The sequence below is a fragment of the Hyperolius riggenbachi genome, chromosome 12 (assembly GCF_040937935.1).
Source record: "Hyperolius riggenbachi isolate aHypRig1 chromosome 12, aHypRig1.pri, whole genome shotgun sequence".
Taxonomy (NCBI): domain Eukaryota; kingdom Metazoa; phylum Chordata; class Amphibia; order Anura; family Hyperoliidae; genus Hyperolius; species Hyperolius riggenbachi.
In genome coordinates this window covers 160823127-160849200 of record NC_090657.1, presented here as the reverse complement: position 1 = coordinate 160849200, position 26074 = coordinate 160823127, and the positions used below count along the sequence as shown (strand labels likewise).

At 48.1% G+C, this 26074-nt stretch overlaps 1 protein-coding gene across 34 annotated transcripts in view; it reads right to left on the bottom strand.

The window, feature by feature from the left end:
• GATA5 (GATA binding protein 5) overlaps positions 1–26074 on the bottom strand; it is a 2064317-nt gene that overhangs the window by 915557 nt on the left and 1122686 nt on the right. For 32 of the 34 annotated variants that reach the window (XR_011025213.1, XR_011025214.1, XR_011025210.1 and 29 more), the window contains one exon: positions 25818–25914. The exons of 1 other annotated variant lie outside the window; for it this stretch is intronic. The gene's annotated coding sequence lies outside the window, so the exon portion shown is untranslated. The remainder of the gene's footprint in view (positions 1–25817; positions 25915–26074) is intronic. One more of the 34 variants, XM_068262898.1, reaches the window with a different exon arrangement.

The window sequence follows — 26074 nt, the reverse complement described above, 5'->3', positions numbered from 1 at the left end:
CGACCAGCATCCTACCGGGTTGAAGGAGGAAGTGTTTGTAGTCACGTGACCGGTGCATGTGGCGCTTGCAGCGCATCGTGGGAGGTGACACGTACATACCGAAGAAGACGTCATTCTGGTAAGATTGACCCCCCGCCAACCCCAAACAAACCCCCCCCCCGCACAGCTTTACTGGGAGATATCCGGATAGCAACTATCCGGATGACTCCCGGATCTGATTTGAGCATCCCTGTTCACTGACTACTCTGCTGTCATGTCATTGCTTTTGCTGCATGGAGGAAAAAAAAAAAAACATTGACAAAAACCTCTCTGAGTTTTTTTTGTCCATCCTCTTCCAGTGGTATCACCACCGCCAGGTGCCATTGGGACTCACCATCACCTCTGCGATTGCTTAAAGTGTATTTTCCTATTACAATTATTACCAATTACTATTTCAAGTGTTGATTTAACCACTTAAAGACCAGGGGTGATTTGGCTGATCTGTGCAGCGTGGGTTCTACAGCCCACAGCACAGATCAGCAATGAGGCTGGGAGATCAGACTTACCCCCTTTTTTCCCCACTAGGGGGATGTCCTGCTGGGGGGGGGGGGGTTTGATCGCCGCCGGCTATGTTCGTTCGGCGGGGGGGGCTGCTCAAAGCCCCCCTCCGCAGCCATTTTCCGCCTCCGTCCCCTTTCGTCCCTCCCCTTCCTCCTATGGGCAGCGCAGGACGGAGATCCGTCCTGCGCCGCCTAGAATAGATGCCGGCGAATCAGAATGCGGCAATCCCCGGACAATCAGAGGCCGGGGATCGCCGATCTGCCTTACGGCGCTGCTGCGCTGCAGCGCCGTATGATGTAAACAGCGGGGATTTCTTCCCCGCGTGTTTACATTACGTGTGTGAGCCGCGATCGGCAGCTCGCACACTGTTCACGGAGACACCCTCCGTGAACTAGCATGGAAAGGCCGCTCGAACGAGTGGCCGTTTCCATGCAAAACCACTAACGACCCGCCGGCGCCTATCGGCGTTAGGCGATCGTTAAGTGGTTTTAACTTTAAAATCCATTTTCTCAAAAACTAAAAATCTTTTTGATTGATTTTTTTTTTAAGTTGTATCCCATTATCACCTTTATAATCAATGCAATTTTAGGGATTGTAGCATGTATTGGGGTTTTGCTCTAAACGTTAAAAGAAAATCCGGATCACGGGTCGTGAATAGTCGTGATTGACTAATTCATGGCAAAAATCCGGTTCGAATCCATGTTTCGGTCGTAGTTGTCGCATCCGTGGATCGGGGTATCCAAGCAACGCTAGGAATAGGAGGAGTTGGGAAGATTTCTCAGACAGTGCAGTATATGAGGGGAATTGCTTTGCTGAGGTAACCAATACATCTGCTGTATTAATATCAGCAGGCTCTGAGGAGGAATTAAGCAGGGGGAGGAGCACCACACAAATCATGTCTAGTCTGTACTCTGCACTATCTGTAGAACTGCTATCAAGCACTTCTTAATTTGCAGCAGTTTAGGGATGGATTTGCACTTTTCTTAACTGTAGTGCAGCTCTATTCACACTAAACTGCCGCTATTACCTAGGATTTAAGAAGGTTCTTATAATCATGCAGAACTGTTCTCCCTGCTAGTTATAACAGTTTAAGAAGAAGAAACTGTCGGTAATGCTTTGATAAATCTGGCCCTGTGACTATGGTAGGATTAGATTGTAAGCTCCTCTGAGGACAGTCAGGGACATGGCTATGTACTCTGTAAAGTGCTGCAGAAGATGTCAGTGCTATATTAATACATAATAATACTATGGTAGGACAATAGACTGTGGCTATGGTAGGATTAGATTGTGAGCTCCTCTGAGGACAGTCAGTGACATGGCTATGTACTCTGTATTGTGCTGCAGTAGATGTCAGTGCTGTATAAATATATCATAATAAGATGGTAGGACATTAGACTATGACTATGGTAGGATTCGTGTGTGAGCTCCTCTGAAGACAGCAAGTGACATGACTATGTACTCTGTATTGTGCTGCAGAATATGTCAGTGTTATATAAATACATAATAATAATAATAATAATAATAATAATAATAATATGGCAGGACAGACTATGACTATGGTAGGATTAGATTGTAAGCTCCTCTGAGGACAGTCAGTGATATGACTATGTACTCTGTAAAGTGCTGCAGAAGATGTCAGTGATATATAAATACATTATAATATGGTAGTACATTAGACTATAACTATGGTAGGATTAGAGTGTGAGCTCCTCTGAGGACAGTCACTGACATGACTATGTACTCTGTAAAGTGCCACAAAAGATGTCACCGCTTTGTAAATATATATAAACCAATAATAATACTACTGATCTCTACTAGGAATTAACGGTACACTTTGAAACAAACCTAGCAGTCCCAAACATGTCCATTAGATGGCAAACATATTTCAGGAATCCCCTACAGCTGTGGTAAGCATATGTATTATCACTACTTAGTAACACATAGATGAACACAACTGTAGAATATTGCAAATGTCTGTGTACCACTGAAGAGAGCATTTGTACTGAGCAAGAAGAGTGCCATAACCAGGAAATAATAGCCATGAAACAGGCCCAGCTTTACATCACAGGCACAGATGTTCTGGCACCCTAGACTGCGATGAACCTACAAACCCCCGCAGAACCGTGTCGCAAGTGTGCTGGCTGCCCCATTGTCACTTCTCCCTTACTTCCCTTGCCTGTTATAGGCAGCTACAGGTGCCCCTTAGTATTAGGTATCCAGAACTATGCTTAGTATTAGGTAGCTAGAGGTGCCCCGACTGAAGGGAGATCTGGTCAGTGGAATGCAGAGACCTGGGTGAGTAACCTCTTAATTACACTCCACTCGGGTCTTTGCATAGGTAAGGCGGAAGGGAGTGAGCTACCTATCCATCATCAGGCGCCTGTAGGCAGGTGCCTACAGTGCCTTATGGTAAATCCGACCCTGCAATGAGATGAAGAGTATGGAAGCGTCAGCGCTGAATGCATATGCCAATGAAACACACCAGAACGCAAGTGGTAGCCAGGTGAGTTAACCCCACTTACGCCACTCTCGCCACTGCAGGGCGCTTTTGCTTTTCGCGAGAGCCTTCTCTCTCATCTCTAGTTACAATCATCCTCTCAAGACTTACAAAACAGTGGCGCCTAGACCAGGCGCCTCTGTGTGAGTATAATTCTCTGTTCACCCTATCCATTCATTCTGATACCACACCTATTGGCTCACAAATTTGTCACTGGTCTTCTTGCACGGTCCTTAAATACTGAGGTCATTCAATCCCTGTTTGATACAATAGACATAATTTGTGGAATGGTGTACCAAACAGGGAGGAAGAGTCGGAATTGTTAGGTAATAGACGGCAGCAATTTTTGGGTGTCTGGTGTGGTGCTCCTACATCTGGCCTGTAGATGGCAATGTTATATTTGTTTAGTGCATAATATTACATCTACTGTGGTTGTTGGGTCCTGTTTTGCCTGGTTAGGGATGCAACCCAGAGATCCATGCATAGACTATAGAGCTGCCATCAACTGAGTTTGACCTCCTCCTCCCTCTGCTCCCTACTGAGGGTCACAAGGTGGAGGTGGGCAGGGCCAGCTGGGCTCAGAGGGAAAGACTAGCTGGTGCTTCCTCCCCACTCCTCCTTGATGACCTTATATAGGTGATTGTATAGGGAGAGGAGTTTGGTTAGCTGGTAGTCTGTATACTCAGGCAAGCAGCATCTGGTATTGGGACAAGAAACTTTGCAAAAAAGAACCCTGAAAAATGTTTTTATTTGCAAATATACAGAACTTATGAGAGGTGTGGCGTCACAATGACTGTAAGGAGGGGGAATGTGAGCAGGCCGCCGGATGGTGGAGAGCAGAATGTAGGACTTGGTGCAGCTGGTATTTATTTCTAAAAACTGCAACTCTTTTTTTAGAAAACATATTTTATGTGTAATTATTTGAAATGTTCCTTAACCATTTTGGGACCAGATGTCTCTGGCCCCTTTAAGACCAGGGTTGTCCGTGCCCTTTTAAGCCATGTGATTGCGGTGATTGACTCACAGCAATTACATGGTCAGAAGCAAATAAAATTGGCTCCTGCTCGATATAAGGAAGGTCTGCTGTCAGCGTGACAGCAGAGCGAGCATGTACAGGGATGCGGACAGTGACGGGAACGGCATGAGCGACTGGCCAAAGCGGCAGTGACTTAAATCTAACCCATGGCAGGAATAAGCAGCCTCAAACAGGGCATAGATTTATATCCCCGCCGGTAAGAAGCGGTTAATGAAGAAGCACTATAGTAACGAAAATAAGTATGTACCAAATTATTCAATTTTACGACACTCATCCTGCTTTCAGCATTAGAAACAGTTCCTTTATCTATGTATTGGTTTATATTAAGTCTCGGTTATTTAGTTATGCATTCTTTTGCCCCTGTGCATTCTGGGAGACCAGGTGTTTCTGCTCACTTCACAACTAGAGATGGCCCGAACCTCTGATTTTAGGTTTGTGAACCGGGTTCGCGAACCTTCGCCAAACGTTCGATTTGCGCGTACTTTCGCGAACCGCAATAGACTTCAATGGGGAGGCGTACTTTGAAAACTAGAAACATTTATGCTGGCCACAAAAGTGGTGGAAAATATGTTTCAAGGGGTCTAACACCTGGAGAGGGGCATGGCAGAGTGGGATACACTTTAAAACTCCAGGGGAAAAATCTGGATTTGACACAAAGCAGCGTTTTAAGGGCAGAAATCACATTGAATGCTAAATTGTAGGCCGAAAGTGCTTTAAAACATCTTGCATGTGTATACATCAATCAGGGAGTGTAATTAGAGTACAACTTCACACTGACACACAAAACTCACTGTGTAACGCCCCGCAAACAGCTGTTTGCGTAGTGATGGCCGTGCTGGACTGGTGCACACCATGGCGAGATTGCTCTTCCTCACTCAGTGATGTCAGGTAATGTCTGACTGCCTTATCAACTTTCAATGGTTCTTTCTCTACCATCGTTAAAGCTTACATCTATTTTTTTAAATACTTGTTCTGCTTGCTGTTCAGTACCTGCAACGAGAATCTTTTATGGAGGGAAAGTCTGTCATTGTGAGTGACCACGGGTAATGGCCGGGGAATCGGGGTTCGATTCCGGTCCAGAGTGGGAGCCTGAGAACTGGCTATCACCACCACCACACATCCAAATGAGGACCCATTTGCTGTATAAGTAATGTACCTGCCCTGACCGTGCTTAGCAGACCAGGCATCTGTGGTCAGATGGACCCTTGAACCAGCGCAAGACGAACCAAATCGAAAGCATTTGCCAAGAATGTGTTATGGAGGGCAAGTCTGCCATTCATTCAACTGTGTGAAACTTTCTGTGGTACTTTCTCAGTAGCATGGTGACCACGGGTAATGGCCGGGGAATGCTTATTTGATTCCGGTCCGGAGTGGGAGCCTAAGAAACGGCTACCACCACCACCACACATCCAAGGAAGGCAGCAGGCACGCTGTGGGCAAGGGAGCAGGAATGGCTACCACACATCCAAGGAAGGCAGCAGGCATGGCATGCACGTCCCGAGGTAGTGACCAAAAGGAGGACTTTTGGGGCTCTGCTGTATATGACACTGATAGACTGTACTACCTGTAACGAGAATCTGTTATGGAGGGCAAGTCTGCCATCCATTCAAGTGAAAGGTATGCACTGACTGCCAGGTATAATACAATGTGCAGTCAAAGATGCAGTGAAAGGTATGCAGTGACTGCAAACAGCTGTTTGTGTAGTGACGGCCGTGCTGTACTGGTGCGTACCATGACAAGAGTGCAGGTGATGGCGGCTTTCCAGCCCATATGGTCACTGGACTGAGGTAGCTGATTGACAATACAGTGACTATCAACTGATCAAATTTGGTCTGTCCACAATGAGGCAACAACCTTATCTTTGGTGTGCCACCCCCCGAGACACTCATATAGCCGGCGGTTATTGCTTCATTGTGATACGCAAGCCCATTCACCGCGGCAAGGTAACGATCACAAAGGGGAATTGACAGATGTACATGCCTTTTGTTTTGTTGTTGCAGCTGCACTGCAGCCAGAAAAATTAGGCAGGCATGTACACGCACCAGAAAAATTATTATAGCGGTTGCTGCTAGCAGCTGCCTTAAAAATTCAGGAATCCGCCTGGAGTCCTGGACCCTGTTGGTGGTGGCGGAGAAGGCAGTCAAGCGGCCTGCGGGCAGAGGTGCTTAGTGGGGAGCGACTTAGTCTTTGGGCAGGCAGCCAGTCATACGGCGTGCAGGCAGAGATGCTGTGTGTGGGGACTGACTTAGTCTTCGGGCGGGCAGTAGCCCTCCGGGATCCATGCCTCATTCATTTTGATAAAGGTGAGGTACTGAACACTTTTGTGACTTAGGTGACTTCTCTTCTCAGTGACAATGCCTCCAGCTGCGCTGGAGGTCCTTTCTGACAGGACGCTTGAGGCAGGGCAAGGCAGAAGTTGGATGGCAAATTAGGACAGCTCTAGCCACAGGTCAAGCCTGCGCACCCAGTAGTCCAAGGGTTCATCGCTGCTCACAGTGTCTACATCCACACTTAAGGCCAGGTAGTCAGCTTGTTCTGCATGTGCTGCATCCTTTCTGTTTTCAGGTGAGTTGGTAACATGTCCGCCACTTTGTGCCTATACCGAGGGTCTAGTAGCGTAGCCACCCAGTACAGCTCATTCCCCTTGAGTTTTTTTATACGGGGGTCCCTCAACAGGCTGGACAGCATGAAAGATGCCATCTGCATAAAGTTGGATCCAGACGTACTATCTATCTCCTCTTGCTCTTCCTCAGTGACATCAGGTAAGTCCTCCTCCTCCCTCCAGCCACGAACCACGGGAATGTCGAGCAGCACCAGCCCCCTGCGGCGCCTGCTGCGGTTCTGTCACCTCCTCCTCCTCCTCCAAAGAAACACCTTCCTCATCATCCGAGTCTGACTCCTCTTCCCCACACGACTCTTCCTCCTCCTCCCCCCTCTGTGCTGCCGCAGGTGTTGAGGAAACATCTGGTTCTGATGAAAATTGCTCCCACAACTGTTCCTCCTGTAACTGTTCCTCTTCACGCTCCTCCACAGCTTGATCCACAATTTCTACGCACAGCACGCTCCAGGAAGTAAGCGTACGGGATCAAGTCGCTGATGGTGCCTTCACTGCGACTCACCAGGTTGGTCACCTCCTCAAACGGCCGCATGAGCCTGCATGCATTTCGCATCAGTGTCCAGTTGTTGGGCCAGAACATCCCCATCTCCCCAGATTGTGTCCTTTTGCTGTAATTGTACAGGTACTGGGTGACGGCTTTCTTCTTTTCTAGCAGGCGAGAGAACATGACCAGGGTCGAATTTCAGCCGGGCTATCGCATATCAAGCGTCTCACCGGCAAGTTGTTTCTCCGCTGAATGTCCGCAACGCGTGCCATGGCCGTGTAAGACCACCTGAAATGCCCACACAACTTCCTGGCCTGCTTCAGGACGTCCTCTAAGCCTGGGTACTTTGACACACATCTTTGAATGACTAGATTCAGCACATGTGCCAGCTTTCCAAAATTTAAAGCGGAAAGGAGATTGCTGCCGTTGTCGCACACCACGTTGCCGAACTCTAGCTGGTGCGGGGTCAGCCACTGATCCACATGTTTGTTAAGAGCAGCCAGAAGAGTTGGTCCAGTGTGACTCTCCGCTTTAAGGCAAGACATGTCTAAGATGGCGTGACACCATCGTACCTGGCATGCAGCATAGGTCCTGGTGAGATGGGGCTGTGTAGCTGGAGAGGATATCGCAGCACCAGTAGAGTTGAACTGCCATTCAGCCAAGGACGATAGCTATAGCGATGAGGATGTAGCAGGAGGAGAAGGAGAGGAGGAGGCAGGAGGCCTGCCTGCAAGGCGTGGAGGTGTCACAAGTTGGTCCGCTGCACAGCCACGTACTCCCTGCTTGTCAGCGGTCACCAGGTTGACCCAATGGCTGTGTAAGTTATGTACCTGCCCTGACCGTGCTTGGCAGACCAGGAATCCGTGGTCAGATGGACCCTTGACCCAACGATGTGTGCCAGAGATGACACCACTTGCCTCAACTTCACAGTACAGTTTGGGTATCGCCTTTTTAGAAAAATAATTGCGGTCTAGTATCTTCCACTGCGGTGTCCCAATCGCCAGAAATTTACAGAAGGCCTCAGAGTCCACCAGCTGGTATGGTAACAGCTGGCGAGCTAACAGTTCTGCCAAGCCAGCTGTCAGACGCCGGGCAAGGGAGTGACTGGCAGAAATTGGCTTCTTCCGCTCAAAGATTTCCTTCACGGACACCTGGCTGCTGCGGGCAGAGTAGCAGGAACCGCTCAAGGGCAGAGGCGGAGTGGAGGAGGGTGGCTGTGAAGCTGCAAGGGAGAAAGCAGCTGAATATGCTGCACCTGAAGGAGGAAGAGAAGGAGGGTGGCTTTGCTTTTGTGTGCTGCTTTTGCTCAGGTGCTCTTCTCATTGCAGTTTGTGCCTTTTCTGCAGGTGCCTTCGTAAGGCAGTTGTCCCTACGTGGGTGTTGGCCTTTCCATGGCTCAATTTTTGGAGGCAGAGAGAACAGATGGCATTGCTCTGATCTAGGGACAACACACACAAAAAAATTCCAAACGCTGAGCCCCCCTGGGGTGATGGCACTATGGTGGCATCAGCAGCTGATATTGAAGGGCATGTTGGCTGGCGCCAGACACTGCTACCAGCTGTTTCTGACGACGAGCTTCCTCTGCTTCTTTCAGCAACTCGTCTCCTCCTACTCCTCTCTGGCTCACCCTCTGAACTGTCCCCTTGGTCATCTTGTCTCTTAGGATCCCACATGGTATCCGTATCATTGTCATCATAATCATCCTGCACAGCTTCTCTTGCTCAGACACCTCCAAAACTGCACTAACAGCAGGTACTTCATCATCCTCATCCTCACACGTTATGTCCATAGTGTCGCCGCCTAACTCAGACATATCAGGTGGTGTAACTTGCTTAGCGCTTTCATCTTGTTGTAACAATAATGGCTGTGAATCAGTGAATTCCGAATTTCCCACCAAATAACTCCTGCGAAGTGTCGATGCAGCGGATGTGGTGCTTGTAGTAGCGCTGGTGGCTGCGGAATATGAGGTGTTCTGTGTTAAATAGTCAACCACGTCCTGACAATCTTGGGAGTTGATGGGACGTGCCTTCTTCTGAGCACTGTACTTTGGGCCAGGGCCACACGAAATCACATCAACACGACCTCGCACAGACCTGCCGGGTGGCCTTCCTCTAGGTCTGCCTCTACCTCCTCCTCTACCTGTTTTGTCTGTTTTGTCCACATTGGGGGGGGGGGGATGAAGTGAAAGGTATGCACTGAATTGACTAATACAATGTGCAGTCACACAGGTGCAGTTAACAGGTATGCACGGAGTGGTATATCACACTGCGTGCACTCAGCTCACGTAGGTAGGTGGGTGCCCTGAAGTGAACAGGTAGGTATATGCAGTAATGGGTATTACAATGTGCACCTGTCAGTCACACACAGACAGGTAGCGGCCAGGCACAGTGACACTGCGTGTGCTCAGCTCATGTAGGTAGGTTGGTGCACTGTGAACAACAGGTAGGTATATTCAGTAATGGGTATTACAATGTGCACCTGTCTCACACACACATGTAGTCACTGAATATGCTGGGCCTGGCAGTGGCACACACAGTATGAATTATCAAGGCTGTCTATGTAACACAAGTGTCAGTGGGACACACATACACACAAAACAAAAATATATAGATCACAAGAACAAGATTAGCTCTCAAAAGAGCTGTTGTGGGGTGCTATTTTAGCGATAAGAATCAGCAAGGAGCAAGCTAAGAAGCCTACAAGAGCCTAACTAATCTTTCCCTATGAGAGTCTGCAGCAGCTGTCCCTTCTCTAATTACTGCATGCAGGCACACGAGTGAGTAAAATGGCCGGCGCTGCCTGCCTTTTATAAGGGGGTGGGGGAGTGGCTCCAGGAGGGAGTGTAGCCTGATTGACTATAATGTGCCTGCTGACTGTGATGTAGAGGGTCAAAGTTGACCCTAATGGTGCACTATGGGGGCGAATCGAACTTCCGGTAAAGTTTGCGGTTCTCTGCGATCGCGAACCTCAGAAGTTTGCCAGGAACCATTCGCCGGCGGACCGTTCGGGCCATCTCTATTCACAACATTATTATCTGGGGATTCGCAGACGTGGGCTTACAGCCTCCCTACTGGTCATGAAGCTTTGGCGTCTGTTCAGGAGTTTTTTAAAGCGATGGCGATTATATATGACGACCCCGATTTGGCAGTTACAGCTGAGAGGAAACTCAAAACTCTCAGGCAGGGGTATAACACCGTGGAAACATACGCTGCAGAATTTAGAAGGTGGGCTGTGTCAGCTAGATGGGGACCATTTGCCTTGCTGGATTGCTTCTTAACGGGTTTGTCTGATGCAGTGGTCGATCTTATGTTAAGCCATCCGGAACCCAACGACTATTGATGACGTGATCTCATTAGCTGTTAAGATAGATCGCCTGGTTCGGTACCAAAGACAAGCCCGAGGTAGATTCACGGGGAGATCTGTTCCTATCACCTCATCTTCCCCATCTCCTTCTCTTCCTCAGGACGAACCGATGCAGATCGGAAATTCCAAGTTGTCTGAGGTAGAGAAAAATCGGAGACGAGCAGAGAGGCTCTGCTTATACTGTGCAGAAAAGGGCCATGTGGTGCAGAATTGCCCTAAGAAGGCGGAAAACTCTGCCGTCTAGGTGTAGCTAGAGGTGCTAGAGGTACTACCCTAGGCGAGCCTGTGTTACCTCTAAACGAGAATCGCTTACTTCTCCCGTGTTCTATTACCTGGGAGGATCGAGTTTTTCCCACCCAGGCATTCATAGATTCGGGTTCAGCAGCCAATTTCATAGATTATGAATTCGCTATGAGATTGGGTGTTCCCTTTGTCTCTTTGGACAGGCAGATTTTTGTCACTGCAGTGGATGACTCTCCACTGCAGGGAAAACAACCTCTGTCTCAAACTCCTGTGTTGCTATGTCAGGTAGGGGCGCTGCATTGGGAACAAATTCAGTTTTTTGTCCTCAAGATGGTCACTTCCACCGTGATCCTTGGTATGCCATTGTTACAAAAGCATTCTCCTCAGATTGACTGGAGTTCCGGGCAGCTTTTAAGCTGGTCCGACGATTGTCATCATTGTTTGGAGAAAGTAACTATTTGCGGTACCAAGGTGCAAATGGAGGGATTGCCCGCACCATATTCTGACTTTACTGACGTCTTTTGTCCCAAAGCGGCAGACAAACTTCCTCCACATAGAAGTTTCGACTGTCCCATTGAGTTGAGACCAGGTTGTATGCCCCCTAGAGGTCATTTATATAACCTTTCTGGTTATACCTTTCTGCATAGCTATGCAGGATTATATTAAAGAAAACTTGGCCAAAGGGTTCATCCGTCCTTCAAAGTCTCCGGCCGGATTCTTTTTTGTAAAGAAGAAGGACGGTGGGCTACGGCCATGTATTGATTACAGAGGACTAAGGCCCGGTTCACATTAGCGGTGGCCGTCCGGAATCGCCGTGCCGGAGCCGGACCGCTTGCAGAACGGACGGAACGGACGCACGGCATAGCAATGAAAGCCTATGCGTCCGTTCACATGCGTCCGTTCTGCCGGACCGGAGCCGGACCGGATCCGGATCCGGACTCCGGCATCCGTTCCAACATGCGCTACTTTTTGGTCCGGCTCCTCCGGCAGCCGTATCCGGGGCGGAGCCGGACTGCACCATCCGGCCAATACAAAGCTATGAGAACCGGAGAGCGCACAACACACTGGCTAAAAATCCGGATGTTCTACCCCACTTCCTATGCGGATTGTTGCGGCGATTTTGGATGGGGACACATGGGCAAGCATTTTGGAGTGGAGCAGCAGTGACTTTAAACGAGCTGGAGATGTTGGCAGCATGTCGGAGGTGGAGGTGAGTGCTAAACAGCGGAGGGCCTGATTCCACAGGTCCCCCTTCTGCTGACCTCCCAGACCCCAACATTTTTATTTGGTTTGTACTAACTTTTGCCAAACGGATCCGGATCGCATCCTGATGAACACCTGTCCGTTTGGCAGAGAACCGCAAGTGTGAACCGGGCCTAAACAAGATCACTATAAAAAATCGTTACCCACTCCCTTTAATAGATGACTTATTCTCCCAGGTTACTGATGCATGTATTTTCTCCAAGCTCGACCTACGGGGAGCATACAACCTGGTACGCATAAGGGAGGGTGATGAATGGAAGACGGCGTTCAACACACCCGACGGGCACTACGAATACCTGGTCATGCCCTTCGGGTTGTGTAACGCTCCCGCCGTTTTCCAGGAATTGATTAATGAGGTCTTCAGAGAGGTCTTAGGGTGGTTTGTCTTGGTTTACTTGGATGACATACTTATATTCTCACCCAATTTGGCTGAACACAGGGAGCATGTTAAGTTCGTCTTGAGGAAATTAAGGCAGAACTCTTTATATGCTAAGTTAGAGAAATGTCTCTTTGAAGTGTCCGAGGTTCCCTTTTTGGGCTATATTATTTCTACCACCGGACTCTTTATGGATCCCAAAAAAGTATCCGCTGTGCTTGAGTGGCCACAACCTTTAGGGTTGAAGGCACTCCAGAGGTTCCTTGGCTTTGCCAACTATTATAGAAAATTTATCAAGGGATTTTCTTCTGTGGTATCACCTCTCACGAAACTTACCAAGAAAGGGGCAGACACTTATAACTGGTCAACCGAAGCGCATGCTGCCTTCTTATCTTTGAAGGAGTTGTTTTGTTCAGCCCCCATTTTACGGCATGTTGATGTCTCTTTTCCTTTCATAGTGGAGGTGGATGCATCAGAGGTTGGGGTTGGGGCTGTATTGTCTCAACACTCTGGTCTGCAGGGCAGACTGCATCCATGTGCATTTTTCTCTCTGAAGTTTTCTCCCGCCGAGAGAAATTATGATATTGGAAACCGAGAGTTGTTGGCCATCAAACTCGCGTTTGAAGAATGGCACCATTGGCTCGAAGGGGCAGAACATACAATCAGGGTCTACACGGACCACAAGAATTTAGAATATATTGAGGGGGCTAAGAGACTTAGCCCCCGACAAGCCCGATGGTCCTTATTATTTTCAAGATTCAGATTCATCATTACCTACAAGCCAGGAAGTAAAAACATAAAGGCAGATGCTCTATCTAGATGTTTTGAGCCTGAGACAGTGCAGCCACCAACCCCAGAGAACATCCTGCCCGAGAAAGTAGTCTTAGCAGCCACCGACACATGGGAGGATTGGTTGTCTACCTTGGGTCCCTATTAACAGGACATTCCAGAATGGAAACCAGATGGGGTGCGGTCTGTGCCGCTGCATTATCGGTTACAACTGATACAGTTGTTTCATGCACATAAGAATGCAGGACATCCTGGGGTGGCTAGAACGCAGTATTTACTAGCTAGATGCGTCTGGTGGCCGTCTCTGGTCTCAGATTGTAAAGAGTTCATCAGAGGTTGTTCAGTCTGTGCCAGAAGTAAACCGTCCAGGCAGGCTCCTGTGGGCATGCTCCAGTCATTGCCAGTGCAACCATGGACTCATCTGTCCATGGACTTTGTGGGCGAACTCCCTAGGTCTGAGCGTAAAACGGTCATTTGGGTGGTAGTCGACAGGTTCAGCAAAATGGCTCACTTTATTCCTCTGGACGGACTCCCCTCAGCTCAGGAACTGGCAGATCTCTTCATCCAGCACATTTTTCGTTGCATGGGATACCAGAAAATGTGGTGTCAGATAGGGGAGTCCAATTCGTGTCCAGATTCTGGAGAGCATTTTGTCATCAGATATGTATGAATCTGTCGTTTTCCTCTGGCTACCACCCACAGACCAATGGGCAAACCGAAAGGGTCAACCAGTCACTTGAGCTGTTCCTTTGGTGCTATGTGGCTGATGCTCAGTTGGAACGGGCAAAATTCCTGCCGTATGCGGAATTTGCGCACAACAATTTAAAAAATACCTCGTTGGGCTTCTCTCCTTTCCAGATAGTATCGGGGAAGTCTCCTAAATTTCGCCCGTTACCAGTGGTGTCCTCTCCTCTTCCGGCAATGGAAGATTGGCAGAGATCTTTTAGGGACATCTGGATTATAGTTAAAGAAATCTGGAAAAGGCTTTAACCCAGAAAAAGCAAGCGGATAAGAAGCGATCTGTGGATTGAGAATTTGTTCCTGGGGACATGGTGTGGGTATCTACTCGACATCTGGCGTTGAAACAACCTTCGGCCAAGTTGAGGCCCAGATTTGTAGGCCCATACCCCGTTTCCAAAAAGATCAATGATGTGACATATGTTATTGCACTGCCTGCTAGTATGAGAGGTACAAAATCTTTCCATGTCTCTTTGTTAAAGCCGGCTGTGCATGTGGATTCCTCTCCCCCCCCCCCCAGAACCCCCCTCCCCCATCCCTCCCCCGTGGTGGATGATGGTGAACCTGAGTATGAGATTGAGCAAATATTAGATTCTCGTTGGGTACGCAACTCAGTTCAATATTTAGTTCATTGGAAGCAGGGGAGGACTGGCCCAGGGGGACGGGGGGCAATTGCCCCCCGGGCTGCCCGAATCTTAAGTAATCAGGGCTGGCCACTGCTATACGCAGCGGCCTCAGACATACCACAGGTGACAGGTTCGCAGTGGGGATCGCAACCTCGCGCGATATTTCCCAGCAAGTTGAAGTATCCAATTAAAGAAGGGGCTGAGGCGGCCGGCCGTGGTGTGCCCTTGTGCGTGGCTGCTCCTGCGGTGGATGTGAGCGGCACAAGGACACAAATAGCTTAGGTCCTCTCCGGCCAGGTGGGTTGACCCTGCTTGACTCCGCCCCCCGCCTGGAGCCATTGCCGCCCGCAATATGCTGCTGTGCCTGCGGTGTCATCGGAGTGAGCTGTCTCACTCTTCAGCTTTCTGTGCTGGGGGGGCTGGGGGCCTGGAGCTGTGGCTACGAGTGGCTGGCTGGAGGAGTCGGACACAGTCCTCCCCTGTGCTGCTGTGCCTGAGGTGTCGTCGGAGTGAGCTGTCTCACTCTTCAGCTTTCTGTGCTGGGGGGGCTGGGGGCCTGGAGCTGCGGCTACGAGTGGCTGGCTGGCTGTCCTGGCTGGAGGAGTCGGACACTCTGGGGGCTGGGAGTCGGAGATGCCACCTATAGCTGCTTGCTGCTGTGGAAGAGGTGTAGGACTGAGGAGACAGGAGGATAGAGGAGGTCGGGTCCAGGTTGCCAGAGGAGAAGGTGGTTTTTAAAAATTTTGTTTCTGTACCTCTTCTCCCTTCTTGTCACTGAGTTACTCACACTTTGCTGCCTGCCTGCTACTGCTGTCAAATTCAATTCTCTGCCCAGGCCAGTGCCCTCTAAAAAAAAGTTTCTGTGATAATCATCCCCATTCTGACCCTGGCCTGAGGGGGAACGTTTTTTCTTCTTGTGGTGTGATTGGCGGCAGGGGAGGGGGGAGGCAGGCAGTTAGGCACTGTCAAACAGGTAGTTGGAGGGGGGGGGGGGAGTAGGTGTCAGACAAGTAGTTTGTATGGTGAGTGGGCAGGAGTGGGGTTAGGCATCACCAGGTAGGTAGTTTTGTGTGTGTGTGTGTGTGTGTGGGGGGGGGGGGGGGGTTGTTTAAAGGAGTTATCAGGCATTGTTAATGAAATAAGTGCTACTTACCCGGGGCTTCCTCCAGCCCCACACTCCCAGCATGTCCCTCGCCGCAGCTCTGCAGTCAGCCATTCGCTGCCGCTACCTCCCAGTCCCCGGCGATGGCACCAGTCCGACCTGGATGTCGGCCTGTACTGCGCCTGTGCGAGCAGCACTGTCAATCACCGCCACGTGGACCGGAGTGTACTGCGCAGGCGCAGTAGTTCTGCGTCTGCACAGTACGCTCTGGTCCATGTGGCGGTGATTGACAGCGCCGCTCGCACAGGCGCAGTTGGCCTGACGTCATCGCCGGGGGCTGGGAGGCAGCGGCAGCGAACAGCTGACTGCAGAGCTGCGGCAAGGGACATGCTGGGAGCTTGGGGCTGGACGAGCCCTGGGTAAGTAGCACTTATTTTCGTAAAAAAAAAAAAGCCTGATAACTCCTTTAAGGTTAGGCATCAGACAGACAGGTAGATTGTGCGGAGAAATGGGGTTAGACATCAGGTACATAGTGTGTGTGTGTGTGTGTGGCTGGGGCTGTTAGTCATCACAATTTGAAGATTTGCACACAAGAAAGATATGGCTTTGGGCTGGGGATGCCGTGAAACGGGCCTCTAGTTTGTGTTGTCCCCCCAGGCCAAAAGGTCCCAGTCCTCCCCTGGAAGCGGTATGGGCCGGAGGAGAGATCTTGGGTGCCAGGGCATCGTATGCATGCTGAGGAGTTGAAGCAGCAATTTCATAAATCGCATCCTGAAAAGCCATGCAGGACGTGTCCGGAGTCCACGCCTCAAGGGGGGGGGGGGGGGGGGGGGGTACTATAACAAATGTAGATGGGGCAGCGGCGACAGGCAGCGCTGCCACCGTCACAGCCTCCGAGTCCCTGCCTAAACAGTTACCCGTTCCTCGGGCGTCTAGCACGCCAAGGACGGGTTTGTCAGCTGCTCATAGGGTTGTATTGACGCGTGCGTGCGCGCACCGTCACAACCTTTATGCGGCGAAGAGACGGCTCAGCTGACCTGCGGGTCGGCTGACGTCACGCCATGCGCCCGCCGCCTCTGATTGGCCAGGACGCAGGAGGGCGTGCTGCGAGGTCTCCTCGGGCTCTTAAGCCCGGAGGATTCAATGCAACTTTGTCTGCTGTTGCGATCACTACGTGTAAGCGCTCAGACCTTAGTTAGATCCGGTGTGCTTTGTTCCGGGAGGAAACCGGGGATTTCACACAGCTCTAGGATTTGTGCATTATTACTGTATTATCTGTTTATGACTCTGGCTCGTTCTTGACAATTCTTACTCTCTAGTGATTCCGTACTTTTGCCCATCTGATCTGGTTACCGACTCTGCCTGAAACTCGTACCTCTCTCTGCTCTAGTGATTCTGTACTTTAGCCCATCTGATATTGCTGCCAACCTCTGCCTGTTTACCGTTACTCCTCTGTCTTCTGATTTTGTACTGTATCTGCCTGTTTGTTACCGACCCGATTAGTCTGACCTCGCCACTCACCAGTGAGCCCTTGTCACTGGTGAGGTGTTCTCTGTACTGACAGAGCTCACCAGGTCCTCTGATGAGCTGAAGTCATTTCTGTCAGTATTTACTGTATGCACCAATCACTACATTTAATTATAATAAAGTGTGACTAAAGTCACGGTCATCCCTGAGTGTTGCTATATTTGTATTATTGGGGATTCTGCAGATCACCATATAATCAGATATAGTATCTGCATTATTTGGTGATACTGCAGATCACCAAATAATCAGAACGTTGTACTTGCTGACACCAATCGTTAGAAACACACAACAAACATTCCACAGTGATGCACCTTGCTAACAGTAAAGATGTCACCATGTGATAAATGTCAGAATGTAAATCAGGGGGAGGAAAGACTTTACAATGGGCAAACCCTGACTAAATCATTTCTAAAGTAATATTGTAAAAATAAGCAAGTTCTATCCAGTCAAGTTCCTCTTTAATCTGTGCCTGTACTGAGGCTTTAAATACAAAAGGCACTTTATTTTTTTAAACTTTCCCCATATAAATAAATTGACGCTTGACATACTTTTTGTATGGCAGCCAGAAGAAGATGACATTATTGAAGAATTTCAGCTCTGCTTTTCTGAATGACAGCTGAGCTTGTAGTCATGCTGTAATGTTCTTTAGCCTAATCTGCAATGGTTGCTATGGTAACATTATACAGTCTGGACACAACGCAGAACTAAAAGCCATGACTCTCAAAGTACACAAAATCCTTCCACTGTAGAACTTCCACATATGCAGTGTACTCACCTAACCAATCCTTGTACAGATGAATAAAGTACAGACCCCATGTGTGCTCCTCTGTCCCCATGTCTCCTCCTGCATCCACGCAGCTTGCTCTAGTGATCGGTTGATTGCGTCAGTCACCATCACAAGCCAATCCCTAAAGCAAGTTGGGGAATGTAAAGGAGCTGTGCAATACCTGTGGGTATAGTAGATAGTTATCAATATTTACAGCTGCGCTCTCCATGCTTGTCTGAAATAAAGCATACAGAACTCCACATAGGGTAATATTGTTCAATTAGGTCTTGTTTAAACACCCAGGTAGCTGTGATATGCAGTGCTACTCCAGTGTAAAACCACAGCCCCCAATGTCTATATGCTCACCAGATACAGACCACCTCAGCTCTCAGGTGGGTCTTCAGCTTTATGTTAACTCTCCTTGCCTGTAGGAAAAATAATCTCCACACAGAGTAGTATTGCCTCTGCTAAATGGTCAACCAAACACCAGTGTCTTCCGTGTATCTGTGCTCTCACTGTGTGCCACCAGGCTCCCAAACACTTCACACTATATTCTCACCACATGTAGCCCACCTCTGTCTACAGGTGGATTATGCGCTTAAGGCTACATTCACATCATGAAATGCAGATGGCCGTGCGTTCAGAATGCAACGTGTACAAACGCATGCCATCTGCGTTTCTATGCATTGCGTGGCTGATCCCATTCACTGAAAGTGAATGGGTCAGCCGCACATTTTGGTAAAAAATGCGTGCAGCATGCGTTTTCGGACCGCACTGGTCCGGAACGCATGCAGTGTGAACATCAGACAGTGCAGTCTATGCACTGTCTGATGTCATGCGTGTCGGCCTCCTGCAAGTGTTGCCGAAATCCGGACGGCAATGCATGCAGTGTGAACGGGGCTTTAGGGTAGCAACCAATGAGGCCAAATGACAGCTTTAAAACTTAGCCTCTTCAGGCTTTTTATTCCAACAGGGAATCTCAAGAATACATAAAAGTTTCCATAGTGTAAAACTGTACAACACTACCTCAGGGCGCAATAGACATGCAGTTACGTGTCCTGGCAGATTTGAAGCACATCACAGTAAATCATCAGCGATTCCCATCCGTTGAGGGGATTGGTGGTAGGTTTCCTGCGGCGTCCCGCTCGGTATCTCCCTTCCCCCGTCCGTCCGTGGTTAGTGTAATCCTTCCGCCCATGCTACTATCCGTGACCAGCCAATCCTTGCACTTCCGTGTGTGCGTGGTTGCGTCAGACGCCAAGCTCCGCCCTGAGTGCGTCGGGGCTCTTCAGCCAGGGGGGGGGCCCCGAGGGGCACACCCCTCAAACACAGTATTAGTTCTTTATTGGTCCTTTGCTGATATTATTCACTTCTATAGTGGGTTTGAATTGCACCTCTGACTCTGTTGTTGTCCTTGATTGGTTTTGGTGTGTTGTATCAATTGTTATCTATAGCATGCTTGGGGGGAGGGGGGGGCAATGCTAAACTTGCACTGGGGCCCACGACTTCTTAGCTACGCCACTGCACTGTTTTAGGGGGGCTGAGTCAACTTTTGATCTTTATAAAAACTTGAATATCTCAAAAACTATAAAAGATAGAAGGAGGATTTTTGATGACCAAACATGACGACATTTTTATGTGTGCTGACTGTAGATGGGCCAGCTTCACGGAGACTGTTTGTACACCAAATGCATCAAACATTTATCTATACCCATCCACATTTTGTCATGTAATCACCATATTCTTGAGATTGCCTAGGCCTCTTGTGACATTGAGACCACTTTCATTTATTCTAATACAGTACAAAGTTTTGTGACATCTAAACACAGAGGAGGCACTTCTAATCTCAGGCTTCAATAACATTTACAAACAGTGGCGCAGCTAAGGAGCGGTGGGCCCCAATGCAAGTTTTGCAATGGGGCCCCCCAAGCACTCTACTGTATACATATCAATTGATAGGGTGCACCAAAACCTGCCAATGGCAACTACAGTGTCAGAGGTGTAAGAAGGGGATGGGGAACAGTTTGTTAATGATTACTACTATTCAAAGTATCTATAGAAGTGATTATTATGAGCCTAGGACCAATAGAGAGCTAAAACTGTAGTTGAGGGAGGGCCCTTTGGGGCCCATCTGGCCCAAGGGCCCCGATGCGGTCGTAACCTCTTCAACCCCTATTGCTACGCCCCTGTTTACAAATAAATTAGACAGAAAAGGTCCCAAACTGAACCTGTTCAGCGTTTGCCCAATGGAAATGATAAATCATCACAAATTTGGACACTCTGTACGACAGTTTACTATTTATTTATTTATTTTAGCATCCTCAGCAATGTTATCAGGATTGGCGTTTGTACTCACAGACATCTTATTGAAGACTAGAGGCTGAATTCACACAACTGTATGAAAATATGATGCAACAACCTGGTAAAATGTGAAGCTCAAGTCTGAAACATCAGATACTACGTATAGTGGGGTAACTGTAATAAATGTATTTTGTATTTTACTGTATTTTGTCACATAGCTACATCAATGCCCCCATGGGGGGAGTAAGGGCTGTTTACCATGGTGTCACAGGAAGCCCTAGTAGTCAGACCGCAAATGGCCTTCCAAACGGTGCCAGCGCACGGATCGTGTGAAGTCTGGTCGCAGTCAATGCGCAGGAACCGTTGGGAATTGGCCGCAGACAAACCAGAAGGGAGCCTGTGAGGTACGGTAATTACAACTTACACAGGATTCCAGGGTATAACTGCCACCACCACTGATATGGGCCAGTGGACCCGACTGCCTGACTGATCCTGCGAATACAAAAGGTTAAACACACTCTATTCTGTCTAGCCAACAACAAACAATAGTAGCGTCTCTTCAGAGACCTGGGATCGGTTCTGTGTGTGCTGAATAATAGGGTAGCTAGAACAACAACTGACGATAGCGTCGGTTTATTGAAAGCAATATAAATAATTAATATATACAGACAATTATTAAAATCAACAACTATTAAAACAGTAATAGCCAGTATGAAAAATGTAAGAAGGGAGAAAAAATACTTAGTTCCTGGAAAGATGTCCTTTAGTGGGAAAACTTGTAAAGTTCCTTTTGTTCAGTTCCAGCAAAGTTTAAAATCCACGCAAACATGGAAAATGTCCTTTGTTCCAGGTTACAGAAGATGGCCGCTAGCCATGTGTCCTTTGTTTCAGTTTAGACAAGATGGCCGCCAACCATGTGTCCTCTGGCTGGCAATGTGCTCTCAGGAAGGTGGAATTTGGAGGACTGAGGGGAGGGCCCCTTGCAGATACTTTTGAGGAAGCTGGTTTGGGGGTGTGGCAATGCCGGTCCCCTCTGAGTTACCAACAAATGACAGTTCATTCCTTCTGAGAGATTTTAGGGCTAAACTTATGAAATGCTGTAACTCCTGAACCATACACGTTATATTTAGGGGGGTAACAGATTCATACTTGTTGGAAAATATAGATTAATATGACATCAGACATGGCTAAGCCAGCGGGTCAGGCTCCTGAGAAGATTCATATCTCAATAACCGGACGGGCTATCACAATGAATGTCATATCAGCACGATGGCCAGATTTTACCGAACAAGACGACATGAATTTTATAGCTGTTCGACATACGGTTTTCGTATACCGACAGGAAATCATACCACCCATGCTTTTCTTATGGCTGGCTAAGTGGCTCCCGTCAGTCTGGGAAAGAAGCAGGTTTTTGAATAGCCCCCTGCTGGGATTAGCTTCCTGAGCACAAGGGTTTGTTCCTGCTCATTAGCATATCAAAAGAGCCATCCTGCAGTTAAGCAGAGGCTCCTACACAATCATTCCCGATTCTAGTGATCTGAAGCGCAATCGATGCAGAGAATCGAGTGCGATCGCTTTTTCTTCACGGGCAGTTCCAGGAAGCGTCTGCGGCCCCGCAACCATCCGTGACACATGGTATATGCTTTTGCATGCATTTTTTTTTGTAGTCACTGGGCAGGGTGGGGTGGGGGTGGGGGTGAGGTTGTTGGTGTCAATCCGTTTTAATTCAATGTGTAATGGGGTTTTTTTTCTGTTTTTTTTTTTTTTCCTATTTTAATTTTACTTTTTGGCCACTAGATGGCACTAAGTACTCTCCTCAAAGATACCAGGAAGTGCTCAAATTTCTTTTTATGTTTTTTTTTTTTTACTTTACGTGACTTACATTTTCATGAATCAAGATGCCTCCTGATTGAAGGTATCTTGAAATCATTCACAGGGGATCATTTGCATCCGGGGAACACTTGTTCCCCTTCTGCAATTGATCCCCTGTAATAGCGGCGGGGAACAAGCCACCTGCACGGGGCTGTTAGCGCGCAACCGCCGCAACACCGCTGGACGCATATATCTGTCCAGATTGCCTTTGAGTGGCGATTTTTGCCTTAACTGATTGCCTTAAGTGGTTAAACAGGGGTGTAACAATAGACCCTGCAAGGGATGCAGACGCAGGGGGCCCCAGAAACCACAAGTTTCTTTGCCCTCTCCTGAGAGACTGACCAGGCACGGAGAGAAAAAAAAACTTTCTGCTCTCTGCACAATTGTACTAATGACTGCATCTGCTCAACCACTGACAAGGAATCATACAAAGTTTTCCAGTTCTGCTCCATCAGAGATGGACAGAGTGAGCGTAATAAGCTGAGGCTGGGAGCACACTCGTCTGCCAGTTTTCTATATGTATTTTCTGCACACCGTGGGCTTGATTCACTAAGACAAATAGCATGCCTTATCAAAGTTAGCACGCCTTATCAAAGTTAACACGCCTAATCAGAGTAGCATAGCAAACGTATGCCTGCTAATTAGCAATGACGAGAGCTCCACTCGTCCTGCCCTAAATCCCTGCAGTTTCGTAGCGCTCACTATACTACTCTGATAAGGCGTGTTAACTTTGATAAGGCGTGCTAACTTTGGTAAGTTATGCTATTTGTCTTAGTGAATCAAGCCCCATGTGTGTCTGTATGTGTGCAACATGCACGTTTTTATCACAGAAGCTAATGTAATTGATAGAGAAAATGTGTGCAGTGCTTGATTTCTGTGTTTTTATCTGCATTGGGAAATCACATTCAAGTGTGCACTAGCCAATTGAATAACATTGGTTCTCAGTTTACCTTAGCTGAAAACGGGCGGGGGTAGATCGATACATCCATCGTTTCGCAGGGGGGGCCAGTGATTTCTAGTTACGCCCCTACCCTTAAAAACTAGCAAAACCGCATGATTGTGATTCGCAGTGGAAAACAAAAGTAACAAAGAGAAAATGCTACTTTTCACATTTCTCATTTCAGCTTTCCTTACTGCACACAGGGCCGGATTTAGGCCATGGCCTAGGGCACCACAGGAGCAAGGGCACCAAAGCAGCAGGCTAAACTGGTGCAGCATTTGTAAGTTTGCAAATGCTGCAATGCAGGGAGATCAGGTGAGCGCCAGACCACAGTACTCTGCTGCTAGCTGCCTGTGCAGCAGACACCTTGCTCTCTGTGCACATTTGCATTGTCGCCAGCGGCTATGAACTTGGGCAGCATTGGAGACGGAAAGGAAGGGGAAGCTTCTGCACTGGAGATGAGTGGAGAAATGAATGATAACTGATGGCTGCTGCGGTGTGAAGGTGAGCTGGCTACCTATACTGAAAGGGGGTCGGAAAAGGAGGGATGAAAGGAGTCATCTGGCTATGTGTACTGGAGGGAAAGGGGGGAGGGGTCATCTAGCTACCTATACTAGAGGGAAGGGGGGAGGGGTCATCTAGCTACCTATACTGGAGAGAAGGGGAGAGGGGTCATCTCGCTACCTATACAGAAGGGGGCGGCTGGTGACAGTGGCCTTGGGCGGTAAAGAGTACAAATCTGGCTCTGACTGCACACAGCTGTTGGCTGCTTGGCTGAGCAGAAATTAGATGTAAGATTTCCTTGTTGGAGGAGAGTAAACAAATGTATGGATTTGGTGGAATGCATCTGACCTGCTTTTGGTCAGTTAGTCAATCGCTGAGTTTAAAGAAATCAGGAAAGTTCTCCCAACACAGCAGTACTGAACTGTCTGAGTTTAGAGAATAACACTACAAGCCAAGTGCAGTTAGATAAACAGTACTCTACAAGGTCCCTTTCTAAATCCAAATGCTGGCTTTAAAAAGTTATAGTCCGCTTTCTGCTGGTAAGCAAATCTACTTGCCTCACAGAAAAATGCATACATTATTTCAGATATCTTGCCTTGTTTGCATCTGCAGGGACAGCCTTGCCAGAGGATTAGTTAAAACACAATGGATACTAAGTTTGCAGATGACTGCAGGTCATTCCCCAAGAGTTGCAATGCCTCCTGCTTTGTGCATATAATTACTTATACATACCTGGCAGCTATTGAGACATTTGGACATTAGCCTCCTTAGCGGTAACCCCGTGTGTGACATGGGGTAAGCCGCTGGAGGGTGCCGCTCAGGCCCTGCTGGGCCGATTTACATAATTTTTTTTTTGCTGGACGCAGCTAGCACTTTGCTAGCTGCGCCAGCACCCCGATCGCCGCCGCCGCGCGCCCGATCGCCGCTATCCGGTGCGGCGCGCGCCCCCCCCAGACCCCTGCGCTGCCTGGCCAATCAGTGCCAGGCAGCGCCAAGGGGTGGATCGGGTCTCCCAATGACGTCCCGAGGTGACGTCATTCCGCCCCGTCGCCATGGCGACGGGGGAAGCCCTCCAGGAAATCCCGTTCTTTGAACGGGATTTCCTGATCGCCTATCGCCGGAGGCGATCGGCGGGGCTGGGGGGATGCCGCTGAGCAGCGGCTATCATGTAGCGAGCCCTCGGCTCGCTACATGATTTAAAGAAAAAAATTTTAAAAAAAACTGCTGCGCTGCCCCCTGGCGGTATTTTTCATACCGCCAAGGGGGTTAAAGGATACCCGAAGTGACATGTGACATGATAAGATAGACATGGGTATGTACAGTGCCTAGCACACGAATAACTCTGCTGTGTTCCTTTTTTTCTTTCTCTGCCTGAAAGAGTTAAATATCAGGTATGTAAGTGGCTGACTTAGTCCTGACTCAGACAAGAAGTGACTTCAGTGTGACCCTCACTGATAAGAAATTCCCCTTGTTATCTCTTTCTTGCTCTCAGAAGCCATTTTCTGCTAGGAAAGTGTTTTATAGTTGGAATTTCTTATCAGTGAGGGTCACACTGTAGTCACTTCCTGTCTGAGTCAGGACTGAGTCAGCCACTTGCATACCTGATATTTAACGCTTTCAGGCGGAGAAAGAAAAAAAGGAACACAGCATAGTTATTTGAGTGCTAGTACATATCCATATCTATCTCATGTTGCATATCACTTCAGGTATCCTTTAAAAAAGTTCACATTTCATTTAGACATTATTGCTAACTGCAAGATAAAATGTATACATCATTTAAAAAATAAAAATTACAAGAACATACTACTGTACTTGTGCAGTTCAAATACTTCTCATATTTTTTCTTTAACATACATGGAATTTCTTTAACTGTAAGATTTGATTAAAGTGCTTTAGAAATGGAGCTCAAATAGAAAAATCCCACTTCCTCAGGCAAGATATAACAAGGAGTAACTGTAGTGTAGAAAGACGTGTAAAGCGCCTGACATACCTAAAAGAAGCATGCAGCTAATCCAGTCAGACTTCAGTCAGAAACATGTGATCTGCATGATTGTTCAGGGTCTATGGCTAAATGTAATAGAGGCAGAGGATCAGCAGGACAGCCAGGCAATGTGCATTATTTTAAAGGAAATAAATATGGCAGCCTCCATATCCCTCTCACTTTAAGTGTCCTTTAATAATACAAGTAAGAAAAAAAATAAATGGAAATCATTAAAACAATGTCACTTACCGGCTGTTAGGCTGACTGCTCTGCCTTGAGAAGTAGTATGTGGATCAGGTGTCTGACTGTCTGTACACGTGCTGTGAACAAATGTCTCAGGACTCTGCTAAAAACAAATGATCCCAAGTTGGAGACTTATAGTAGAATATAATACCTTATTCAGGATATCCAGTTTTACATACATTACCCAGGTTTCAGCATCAGAAACATACCTATAACTATATATTGCTGTACATTGCATGTAACCCAGCCCTCCCAGTGATGAT